The 13,016-nt window shown below is 36.0% G+C and overlaps 1 protein-coding gene and 1 pseudogene across 2 annotated transcripts in view; both read right to left on the bottom strand.

Moving 5' to 3' along the window:
• LOC146403237 (olfactory receptor 6C3-like) overlaps window positions 1-13,016 on the bottom strand; it is a 555,083-nt gene that overhangs the window by 228,464 nt on the left and 313,603 nt on the right. The gene's annotated exons all lie outside the window — the stretch shown is intronic.
• LOC110258126 (olfactory receptor 6C68-like) lies at window positions 5,577-8,708 on the bottom strand (annotated as a pseudogene). The gene has a single exon (XR_014803300.1). The product of XR_014803300.1 is annotated as an olfactory receptor 6C68-like (transcript).

Genomic DNA, 13,016 nt, shown 5'->3' with positions numbered 1-13,016 from the left:
AGTAAAGATACGAAATCATCCATGCACAATTATACCACCAAAATCTGAAATCATGAGAATAGGTGGGTACAAATGCAGGCACTGGAGATGAACTTGCAAATAAGAGAACATCAACTTAAAACAGTCTCATACACATATAGACTCATATATCAAAACTCCAGAATAACTTCAAACCAAAAATCTACAATTGATACACAAACATAGAAAAATCAACTCAAATATAACAATAAAGATAGTCATCAAACCACAAGAGGAGAGAACAAGAAAAGAAGGAAAGGAAAAAGAGCAGCAAAAACAAATCCAAAGTAATTAATAAAATGGCAATAAGAACATACATATCAATAATTACCTTAAATGTGAATGGACTAAATGCCCCAACCAAAAGACATAGACTGGCTGAATGGATACAAAAACAAGACCCATATATATGCTATCTTCAAGAGACCACTTCACTTCTAGGGACACATACAAATTGAAAGTGAGAGGATGCAAGAAAATATTTCATGCAAACGGGAATCAAAAGAAAGCTGTAGTAGCAAGACAAAGTAGACTTTAAAATGAATAGTTTAAGAGACAAAGGAGGTCATTACTTAATGATCAAATGATCAATCCAAGAAGCAGCTACAACAGTTTTAAATATCTATGCACCCAACATACGTTCACCACAATATATAAGGCAACTGCTAACAACCTAAAAAGGACAAATCAACAATAACACAATCATAGCGGGGAACTTTAAAACCCCACTTACAGCAATGGACAGATCAACCAGACAGAAAATCAATAAGGAAACACAGGCCCTGAGTGATACATTAAACCAGAGGGACTTTATAGATAATTTATAGGACATTCCATCCAAAAGCAATAGAATACACATTCTTCTCAAGTGCACATGGAACATTCTCTAAGATTCATCACATCCTGGGCTACAAATCCAACCTTGTTAACTTTAAGAAAATTGAAATCATATCAAGCATCTTTTCCAAACCCAACACTATATGACTGGAAATCAACAACAAGAAAAAACTGCAAAAAACATAAACACGTGGGGACTCATCAACATGCTATTAAACAACCAATGGATCACTGAAGAAATCAAAGAGGAAATTAAAAAATGCCTAGCAGCAAATGACAACAAAGAAACGACACTCTAAAACCTATGGGATGCAGCAAAAGCCATTCTAAGAGGAAAGTTTATAGCAATACAAGCCCACCTCAGGAAACAAGAAAAAGCTCAAATAAACAAGCTAACTTGACATCTCAAGCAACTCGAGAGAGAAGAACAGACAAGACCTAAAGTTAGTAGAAGGAAAGAAATTATAAAGATCAGAGCAGAAAGCAATGAAATAGAAACAAAAACCATAGAAAAGATCAATGAAACGAAAAGCTGGTTCTTTGAAAAGATCAACAAAATTGATAAACCCTTAGCCAGACTTATCAAGCAAAAAAGAGAGAGGACTCAAACCAATAAAATTAGAAATGAAAAAGGAGAAGTAACAGCGGACACCACAGAAATACAAAGGATCATGAGACTATTATATGCAACTATATGCCAATAAAATGGAAAACCTAGGAGAAATGGACAAATGCTTAGAAAAGTACAATCTTCCAAGACTAAACCAAGATGAAAGAGAAAAGATGAATGGACCCTTCACAAGAACTGAAATGGAAACTGTGATTAAAAAACTTCCAACAAAGAAAGTCCAGGACCAGATGGCTTCACAGGCAAATTCTATCAAACCTTTAGAGAAGAGCTAACACCTCTCCTTCTGAAAATATTTCAAAAAATTGCAGAGGAAGGGATACTCCCAAACTCATTCTATGAGGCCACCATCACTCTGATACCAAAACCAGACAAAGATACCACAAAAAAAGAAAACTACAGGCCAATTTCACTGATGAACATCGGTGCAAAAATCCTCAACAAAATACTAGCAAACCACATCCAACAATACATTGAAAGGATTGTACATCATGATCAAGTGGGATTTATACCAGGGATTCAAAGATTCTTCAATATCCGCAAATCCATCAGTGTGATACACCACATTAACAAACTGAAGAATAGGGAGTTCCCGTTGTGGCGCAGTGGTTAACGAATCTGACTAGGAACCATGAGGTTGCGGGTTCGGTCCCTGCCCTTGCTCAGTGGGTTAACGATCTGGCGTTGCCGTGAGCGGTGGTGTAGGTTGCAGACGTGGCTTGGATCCAGCGTTGCTGCGGCTCTGGCGTAGGCAGGTGGCTACAGCTCCGATTCGACCCCTAGCCTGGGAACCTCCATATGCCACGGGAGCGGCCCAAGAAATAGCAAAAAGACAAAAACAAACAAACAAACAAACAAAAAGCTGAAGATTAAAAACCATATGATCCTCTCAAAAGACAGAGAAAAAGCCTTTGACAAAATCCAACACCCATTTCTGATAGAAACCCTTCAGCAAGTTGGCATAGCAGGAACCTACCTGAATGTAATAAAAGTAAAAAAAAAAAAACAAACCCAAAAAATCAAAAAAACACAAATCCACCCATCAAGGGAAAGATAGGGAGGAGTGAATTTAGAAGATTGTACAAATATTTTATTGAAAAAAAGTCCATATCTTGGTAATAAAGGAGAAGAGTACCTGCCTGTCTTTACAATCTAATTGTAAATAGGTTCATCTAAAATTATTTAATTATAGATTGTGTATTTTCTCTATAGATTATAGGTTTTTACATAACTAAAATTGTTTAATTTAGTATTGTAAATCTTACTGGTTTCATTGTTTAAGTTAGTTAAGAACATTTTGCTGTATTCATTGAAAAGTTGCATGAATCCTGTATTTTTTGACTTTTGAGGAATTAGTCTATAATAAAATGCACCTCCGCTTGGAGAGAATATGAAGAGTAGGGACTCTATATTTCTTCCTTATATTAACCACATTTCTAATATTTTTTCTAAACCAAATTGGCTTAAATTTAAGTCTGTGGTTATCAAAGCATATGACTGTCCCACTCAAGCAGGATGATCAGTTCTCCTTAAAGACAGACAACTTCCACTTTTCCAGTTTTCTTTTTATTTTACTTTTTTGGCTATGTCCAAGACATGTGAAAGTCTAGCACCAGGGATCAAGGCCACAGCAGAGCAGCCACCCAAGCCGCAACAGTGTCAATGCCGGATTCTTGACCCTCTATACCACTAGGCAACTCCTAGAAAGACACTGTTGAATGGCCGCCCTAAACCTGTAATTTAAAAGTTACCTCCTAATATTTTTCCAATACGAAGTTCTTAGGTAAGGTATCTAGCACAGGCCATCTAAAATCAAATGACACTATATATACTCTGGTAATAAAATATCATACCTTAGGGATATTCAAGATTTAGAATGGGTAAAAATCTTACAATATATAGGTTTTTACAATATACAGGCTCAGAGGTCTTAGAAAGTAGTTCTAGAATGTTAATTTGTGAAATAAAAATTCTCTAGCTCTTGTGCTTTAAATGTATAAAAAGTTGACAGAGTCTTCCTCCCCAGGTTTTCATACTGCCTATGTTTTTATCAGCAGCTTTACTGGACACATAATTGATATACACAAATGCACATGTGTAATGGAGACAGTTCTCTGGGTTTGTAACTATGCCTACATCTGTGAAACCCTAGCCACAAGCAAAGACAAATGAACACATCCATCCCGTTTAATTTTAAGTAGAGTGTAGTTGATCTTTGGATAGAATTTGGATTTTTTTTCCTAAAACTAGATCCTGAATTGACATTTCTAAATTGATTGAATTCCTTCAAGGACTTAAATGATGTGAGTCTAGCTTGGCCAAAAGTTTCTGAAGTGATAATAAAACATTAAATATATTATGACACTCTCTTTATTCTTTATTCTGGCATACAGATAATTTATTACTGAAACTTCAAACTTTCTAGTAATTATGGCAAAAATATTAATTTTCCAGAAGTGTTTGTTGTTTTGCAAAATCTTTATTTACCTGAAAGTTGTTTTTTTTTCTTTTTGCAGATGACATGTATTTAACTTTCCAATTTATTCTCTCATCCAGTGTTCTTCATTACTCTTTGCATCTTCAAGAATACACAGCATTATTTTTTCTAGTTTTAAAAAGCACTCTGTTACTATTATTTTTGTGTGTGTGTAGGTATACTGGTGAATTCGCTTAGGTTTTATTTTCCTGGAAATTTCTCAGTTTCACTTTAATAATCTATTGATATTTAACTCATAACATGTAACAGCAAAAGTGTAGTAAGGGCAGAAATTTAAGTTATACTGGTTAACTGATCTTTATAAATATATACATCCAAATATCAGCCCCCAGATAAAGATATGGACTATTACCAGCAATCAAGTGAACTCTCTTTTACCCTCTGTCAGTCAAGATTCTACCAAAGGTAGCCACTCTTCTAACTTCTGTTATTCTGTATTAATGTGGCTTGGTTTTGAGCTTGGTCTAAAAGAATTAATACACTATGCCTTTGTGGCCCTCTTTTTTTGTGCAATATTTTTTGGAGTGTTTGTGACATCCAAAAACTCTTGGGATATAGCAATAGCTTGTTCTTTCTTAATGCTGTGTATTGACTCCATGTATAAACATGGCAAAGTTTATTTGTATTGCTGGTGATGTACATTCAAGTTGGCAGCTCTTGCTTATTTTCAGTAGTCTCAGGGTGAAGATGTTATACATAATTTTTGTTTCCATAGGCATAGATTTCTGGTGGTAGTATACCAAAGATTTTAATTGATAGCCATGTGGTATGTTTTACAAAGTGTGTGTACCGATTACGTTCCTGTGAGTAGTGTGTAAGAACTCCACTTCTCCTTTGGACTCTGTGTAGATGCCTGTGTGTGTCTGCAGTCATATCATTTTCATGTGCCTAATTACCATTTGGATATTTCTTCATGTGATGTTCCTGTTGAAGTTATTTTGCTCATTTTCTTTGCATTTTAACTAACATTATTGAAGTGTCATTTATAATAAATACATCCATTTTTATTATAAAATTTGAGAAATAGTGAAGAATAGATCTGTTCAAGTACTTACCAAACCACAGGTTATATGAAAGGTCTCTTTCATCCCAAAACATTCCCTCATGATGTTTTTCAGAGAGTACACTGAACAGACGGATTGTAACTAGACTTACTGTGGTGATGATTTCATCAGGATTCAGAATATGATGGTGATGATGTGATGATCATTTTGTCATCATTTCAAAAATATTAAGTGACTGTGTTGTACACTTGAAACTCATATTGTGTGTCAATTATAATTCATTATGAAAGAATGACAGCTCTACACCAATACTGTAAAATAAGTGAGAAAAACATCTAAAAGTTGAAAAAGGAATTAATTAGTTTCGATAGGTTCTAGGTAAAGGATTAAAACTGATATATTTGCTTCGTCACAAAGCAGTGATCAATAGTTAGTTGCTAAGTATATGAATTGAAGGGAAAATGAAGGATTGAATGCCAGTGACATTAACCTGATTGGTGCAAAAGCTAGGAAACTATAATATTGGTTATCAGCTTTATGGAAAAATAAGGTAGATGTGCATCTTTTGAGTGCCTTTATCAAGAGACACATTTTACTTTCTTAAAAGAAATGCAGTTTTTTTGAGTGAGTCCTGAAAGGCTAGTTTAACTTGCTTATTCCTCAGAGTATATATAAAAGGATTCAGAACTGGTGAAATGGAAGAAAGAAGCAATGCCACTCCTTTATTGAGATTTACCTCCTCTTTGGCAGATGGTTTGATGTAGATGAAGATGCAGCTGCCATAGCTGATGGAAACAACAATCATGTGGGAAGAACAGGTAGAAAAGGCTTTTTTTCTTTGTTGGGCAGAAGGGAATTTTAGAATCGTCCTTATGATGTATATGTAGGAGAGAACCACACCTACAAGAGTGATGATGAGAGTGAGCACAGCACAGGCTATAACCATCTGCTCAATCAACCAGGTGTCTGAGCATGAGATCTTCAGGAGAGTAGATGCATCACAGGCAAAATGATCAATGAGATTGGAATCACAGAATTCCAGATGGAAACACAAGCTGAATGGAGGGAGGATAATCAGAAGTGCTGCCAGCCAACAGCAGACAACCATTGTTTTGCAGAGTTTGTTGCTCATGATTGTCATATAATGCAGGGGTTTGCAGATGGCCACATAGCGATCATATGCCATGGTTGCCAAGAGAAAGAACTCTGTTATCCCAAGGAGATCCTTACAAAATATTTGAGTGAGACATGCATTACAGGTAATTGTTCTGTCCCCAGTTGATACACTGTATAGGAATCTTGGAATGCAGGCAGTTGTAAACGAGATTTCTAGGAGAGAGAAATTTTGGAGGAAAAAATACATGGGGGTTTTAAGGTGGGGATCCAGCAAGGTTAGGGTGATGATGGTCAGATTTCCAGCTACACTCAATATGTAGGTGAGAAATAGAAAAAGGAAAAGCAAGAGCTGCAGCTGAGGATCTTCTGTCAGTCCCAGAAGGATGAATGTTGTTATTGCAGTGTGGTTTCTCATTATTGACTCCTGGATTTTGCCAACCCTACATGTCAATGTCAGAGAGATTTGAATGCAGAATTCAATGACAGCATCATCCAGTGATGAGCACTGTCTTGTATATTCAACTCCTCCAACATCCATGAGTTTTACTTTGGATCCAAGGAATACCATTTCATATTTTACAGTGACTGAGCTCCCCGGTCTGTTTACACAGATACATATATACACATACATATACGTATACATAATGACAAGTAAAATTATTTTATACCTTTTTGTTGTTGACTTACAGTCTAACTGTTCCTTTAGTAAACTCCTAAATTCAATTCATCTTGAATTAAGTATTTTTAGCTCCTACCCTGAGTTTTTGATTTTTATTACATTATGTTAATTTTTCATTTCCTATATTGTAGCTAGGTTTTAATACTTCCAAATGTTTTCCTTCAATTCTTTTTTTTTGTTTGTTTTGTTTTTGTCTTTTCTAGGGCTGCTCCTGTGACATATGAAGGTTCCCAGGCTAGGGGGCTAATCGGAGCTATACCCACTGGCCTACACTAGAGACACAGCAATGTGGGATCTGAGCCGCATCTGGGACCTCCAGCGCAGCTCATGGCAACACTGGATCCTTAACCCACTGAGCGAGGCCAGGAATCAAACCTGCAACCTCATGGTTCCTAGTCAGATTTGTTAACCACTGAGCCACGATGGGAACGCCATTTTCCTTCAATTCTTAAGTAAAGTTTTAAAAAATATTATGTTCTGTTTTATTCCTTTGCTTTAAAGTTTGGGAATTATTAAAATGCTAAAATAAAGTTTTAGAGCAGGACCCAAAGAAGACATTTCAATTCTCTTCAATTCAATTTTTTGTTTTACTTTCTAATGAGTGGTCATTCATTTTAAGGGCAAAATATGTTTTGATGCAAAAACATCCAATTTATAGTTTTGTGGTTCTAGTTAATGCTTGGGTTCCTATATTTTGTGTTACTTCTATAAAGATAACACTGTGAAATATAAGCAAAGCCATTTATGACAAACCCACAGCAAATATAATACTCAATGGGGAAAAACTGAAAGCCTTCTCACTCAAATCTGGAACAAGACAGGGATGCCCACTCTCACCACTGCTCTTCAACATAGTTTTGGAAGTCCTAGCCAAAGCAATTCGACAAACAAAAGAAATAAAAGGCATCCATATAGGAAGAGAAGAGATCAAACTGTCACTGTATGCAGATGACATGATATTATACCTAGAAAACCCTAAGGACTCAACCCCAAAACTACTTGAACTGATTAATAAATTCAGCAAAGTAGCAAGATATAAGATTAACATTCAGAAGTCAGTTGCATTTCTGTATACCAGCAATGAAACATTAGAAAAGGAATACAGAAATACGATACCTTTTAAAATTGCACCTCACAAAACCAAATACCTCAGAATACACCTGACCAAAGAGGTAAAGGACCTATATGCCGAGAACTATAAAACTTTAATCAAAGAAATCAAAGAAGATGTAAAGAAATGGAAAGATATTCCATGTTCCTGGATTGGAAAAATCAATATTGTAAAAATGGCCATACTACCCAAAGCAATCTACAGATTCAATGCATTCCCTATCAAATTATCCATGACATTTTTCACAGAACTAGAACAAACAATCCAAACATTTATATGGAACCACAAAAGACCCAGAATCGCCAAAGCAATCCTGAGAAACAAAAACCAAGCAGGAGGCATAACTCTCCCAGACTTCAAGAAATACTACAAAGCCACAGTCATCAAAACAGTGTGGTACTGGTATCAAAACAGACAGACAGACCAATGGAACAGAATAGAGAACCTGGAAATAAACCCTGACACCTATGGTCAATTCATCTTTGACAAGGGAGGCAAGAACATAAAATGGGAAAAGGAAAGTCTATTCAGCAAGCATTGCTGGGAAACCTGGACAGCTGCATGCAAAGGAATGAAACTAGGACACACCCTCACACCATGCACAAAAATAAACTCCAAATGGCTGAAAGACTTAAATATACGACAGGACACCATCAAACTCCTGGAAGAGAACATAGGCAAAACACTCTCTGACATCAACATCATGAATATTTTCTCAGGTCAGTCCCCCAAAGCAACAGAAATAAAAGCAAAAATCGACCAGTGGGACCTCATCAAACTGAAAAGCTTTTGCACAGCAAAGGAAACCCAAAAGAAAACAAAAAGACAGCTTTCAGAATGGGAGAAAATAGTTTCAAATGATGCAACTGACAAGGGCTTAATCTCTAGAATATATAAGCAACTTTTACAACTCAACATCAAAAAAACCAATCAATCAATGGAAAAATGGGCAAAAGACCTGAATAGACATTTCTCCAAAGAAGATACACAGATGGCCAGCAAACACATGAAAAAATGCTCAACATCGCTGATTATAAGAGAAATGCAAATCAAAACTACCATGAGATACCACCTCACACCAGTCAGCATGGCCATCATTAATAAATCCACAAATAACAAGTGCTGGAGGGGCTGTGGAGAAAAGGGAACCCTCCTGCACTGTTGGTGGGAATGTAAACTGGTACAACCACTATGGAGAACAGTTTGGAGATACCTTAGAAATCTATACATAGAACTTCCATATGACCTTGCAATCCCACTCTTGGGCATCTATCCGGACAAAACTCTACTTAAAAGAGACACATGCACCCACATGTTCATTGCAGCACTATTCACAATAGCCAAGAGCTGGAAACAACACAAATGTCCATCAGCAGATGATTGGATTCGGAAGAGGTGGTATATATACACAATGGAATACTACTCAGCCATAAAGAAAATGACATAATGCCATTTTCAGCAACATGGATGGAACTAGAGACTCTCATGCTGAGTGAAATGAGCCAGAAAGACAAAGACAAATACCATATGATATCCCTTATAACTGGAATCAATCTAATATCCAGCACAAATGAACATCTCCACAGAAAAGAAAATCATGGACTTGGAAAATAGACTTGTGGCTGCCTGATGGGAGAGGGAGGGAGTGGGAGGGAATCGTGAGCTTGGGGTTATCAGATACAACTTGCAAAAGATTTACAAGGAGATCCTGCTGAGTAGCATTGAGAACTATGTCTAGATACTCATGTTGCAACAGAACAAATTGGAAAAAATGTATACATGTAAGGATAACTTGATCCCCATGCTGTACAGCAGGAAAAAAAATAGAAGAAAAAAAAAAGATAACACTGTGCATTTTTATTATATAACATTTATTTTTCATTTCATATGCTAATACAGTTTTTTAAACTGCCAAACGCTTTACTCAATTCATAAGCAAAATTTTAAAAATATTAACTGTAGTTTAATTTCTTTGCTGTAAACTTTGGGAATTATTGAAATCATAAAGTTTCATACCAGGAGTCAAACTAGGCATTTCAATTCTCTCTTAAATGAATATATATATTTTTTGCTTTCTAACATTTGATCATTCATTATTTAAGAGTAAAAGACTACAAAACACGTATAGTTTTGAGGTTCTAGTGGAGGCTTCACTTCCTTTATCTTATGTGACTTCTTGGATAACACTGTGCAGGACAGCCTGGTTACTTTATTGCACTTTCATCACCTTGTGAAGTTATGCTGGGTGTAATTAATTGACTTCTATAGGATATAAATCTATACTTTGATGCCTCATTTTACCACTCAGATTGAAACATATTTACATACCATGTTATGGAGAAAAAGTCCAGACAAAATTTGCTGAATATCCTTTCCTTGAATGTTTCTGGCCTCCATTCCATTTCTTTCAAGTCGACATTTTTTGCCACTATTTTTACATTTTGCATTTATTTCTCAATTGCTTACTCTCTGGGTTTAACCTCAGCATTATCAAGAAGTACTTTATCATATATCCTATGAATTAATTCAGTATCAGTGATAACCTAAATATATTTCGATATAATCATAATAATGCCTGCTTAGTAGTCTCTTCTTATGCTCCAGGCACTGGTCTAAGTCTATGACAGATGTCATCATATAAGCCTTTTGATGTCTGGTGAGGTAGAGATTTATATGTGCTCCACTTTAACAATGGGAAATCTAGGGTGCAGAGAAATAAAAACTAAGTCCACTGTTTCAATATCTACCCAGAAAGGCTCCAGAGTCCTGGCCTGAATTACTGCACTCTGGTCATTGGCACACATTTACCTGAATATCTTGGTTTCATGATGACAGTATTTGTATGAATAATTAAAACAAAGGTAGTATTAATATATAATTCTTTGTCAAACAAGATACTTGAGAAGCAAATAGGGGCAGGAGTAATAAGTAATTATGTTGATGCATCTGATGCGAATGTGCTCTTGAGGGAAAAATCTAAACATGTGCAGTCACTCAATTCCTGTGGCTGATGGGGCTGCCCATCACCAAAGTGCAGCTAGCTAATTTTCTATTTTTTCCTTTGTTAGTGTTTGTACATTGACCCTTCCATGTTGGCTCAGTATTTCTTTCAGTGAAATATTAAGTCGGAAGAGTAGGGACTATATTATTCTGGCTTAATAAGATCAAGGTAGGTGGGAATCATTTCTCAAATATCCTCAATTATACTGATTGATAATCAGTTTCTAACCTATAAGTAATGTCCTCAGGGCTCTAGTCCCTTACCTTTGCTAAATGCAAAGTGGATCTCCTAGGAATATGCCATTTTCTCGTGTTTTTAGAATATTTTTCTCAGAAAATACTGATACATGTACTATGAGAGCTTTTTTTTCCAAAAAATTATTTCCCTTCATTTACTAATTTTTAAAAATATTTCTTCCACTAGCATCATCCAGATATGACCAAGGAGATTTTTAAAACATAATGCATAATTGACATTTAACTTTATATTAATTTCTGGTAAACAACATAACAATTCAATGTTTGTATACATGGTAAAATAATCTCCGCATTATGTCTGGTTAACGTCCATCACCTTATATAGTTATCCAGCATTTTTTTCTTATGATGAGAACTTGTAAGATCTACTTTCTTACTTTCAAATATGCAATACGTTACTATTAACAGTAGTCACTATGCTATAAATTCCATCCCCATGACTTATTTATGTTAAACTGAAGTTTGTATCATTTGAGCCCCTTCTACCATTTCTCCTACTGCTCCCCACTCCCCACCTATGAAACCACCAATCTATTCTCTGAATCTGTGAAACTGGGTTTCTTTTGGTTGGTTGTTTTTTGTTTTATAGAGTTCACATAAAAGTGAGATCATACAGTGTTTGTCTTTCTCTGTTTAACTTATTTCACAGCGTTTTGAGCAACGTCTTTCTCTCTTTCATCTGAGCCAGTAAACCCTGTCTTCTGATACTATAGGCTCAGTATACAGGATGCAGTCTCCATGGTAGACAGATGCCATCATAGGCAGGGGTGTTGATTGAGGCTCAGGGTAGATAAAGTTTGATGGAAAGCTAATACCCTCTTAAACAGTGCATTATCATACACGGTGACCATAGCTCACATGAGAAGCTCTGTCCTGTTTTCTTCTTTTTAATGAGCTAAGTTCACCTCCCAGTAGTTCTCTTGGAATTTGACTCAGCTTTGCTTGGGTCTGGAAACTATTTCATTTTTAATAATCACCGTATTGTTTTTCCCTTATTCCAGTCTAACACAAATATTAAATATTTAACAATGCCAACCTATTCAGATTGACTAAGTCCTGCTTTAAGTGTTTAACTTTCACAGAGTATTTTATCTGTGCAAAAGATGAAAAAATGAATAAAATTTGAGTATGTGAGTCTGCAGTTGATGTGTGTGTGTGCACATGCACACTTGGATTTTATTTTTTGTGTGTTCGTGTGTGTTTGCAGGATGTTTTATTACTGACTGTTCCTCAGCCAGGCCTGCTAATGATTTCTAGGGCCATCATTCTAGAACAAAAACTGTATCTCCTAAATGACTGTAGGGTAGTCCCTTCAAATGCTAACTGTATTGGCTGTTTATGTCTAACATTTCGGTGAAAGAGAGAAATCTATCATGACATTTCCCATCCACCTCCTACCTTCTGCCAGAATATATGCAGACGTACAATGAAAATAGGTGAGGCACCAAACATTTTCAGACTTACCTTTAAGCTGTAAGTTATTTCATGGTATCTTTTGACAGTCTATTTGAGCATATCCTTAATGAGACACAGGCTGAACAGGAGTATGCTAGTGGAGACCTGAATGCCAGGTTTTCTCAGGAAACTACCTCAGCTAGAAATTCCCTGGAAATATCCATAGCCCTCCTATATCATATACCATACCATATGCTTTCTATACCATAGAACATCTTCTATTAAGAGGTTCTCTGCCATTTTATATCAGGAATGCATGTTCTCCTCTGGCTAGCTAAAATAAAGTAATGCCTATTTTAACGGGCTGGGTATATCAGGCTATTGAGTGATCAGGGGTAGGTAATCTTCTAAACTCATTGGTCAGGAAAACATATTTGGCACCAAATACTGTGGCTTGTTAATTTATGTATTCT

Source organism: Sus scrofa, chromosome 5, assembly GCF_054392235.1.
Source record: "Sus scrofa isolate SSC_HxYL_T2T_F1_AM1 chromosome 5, Sscrofa_HxYL_maternal_Yorkshire_Landrace_v2.0, whole genome shotgun sequence".
NCBI lineage: Eukaryota > Metazoa > Chordata > Mammalia > Artiodactyla > Suidae > Sus > Sus scrofa.
The sequence above is the reverse complement of the archived record's forward strand: the minus strand, read 5'-3'. Positions and strand labels throughout refer to the sequence as shown.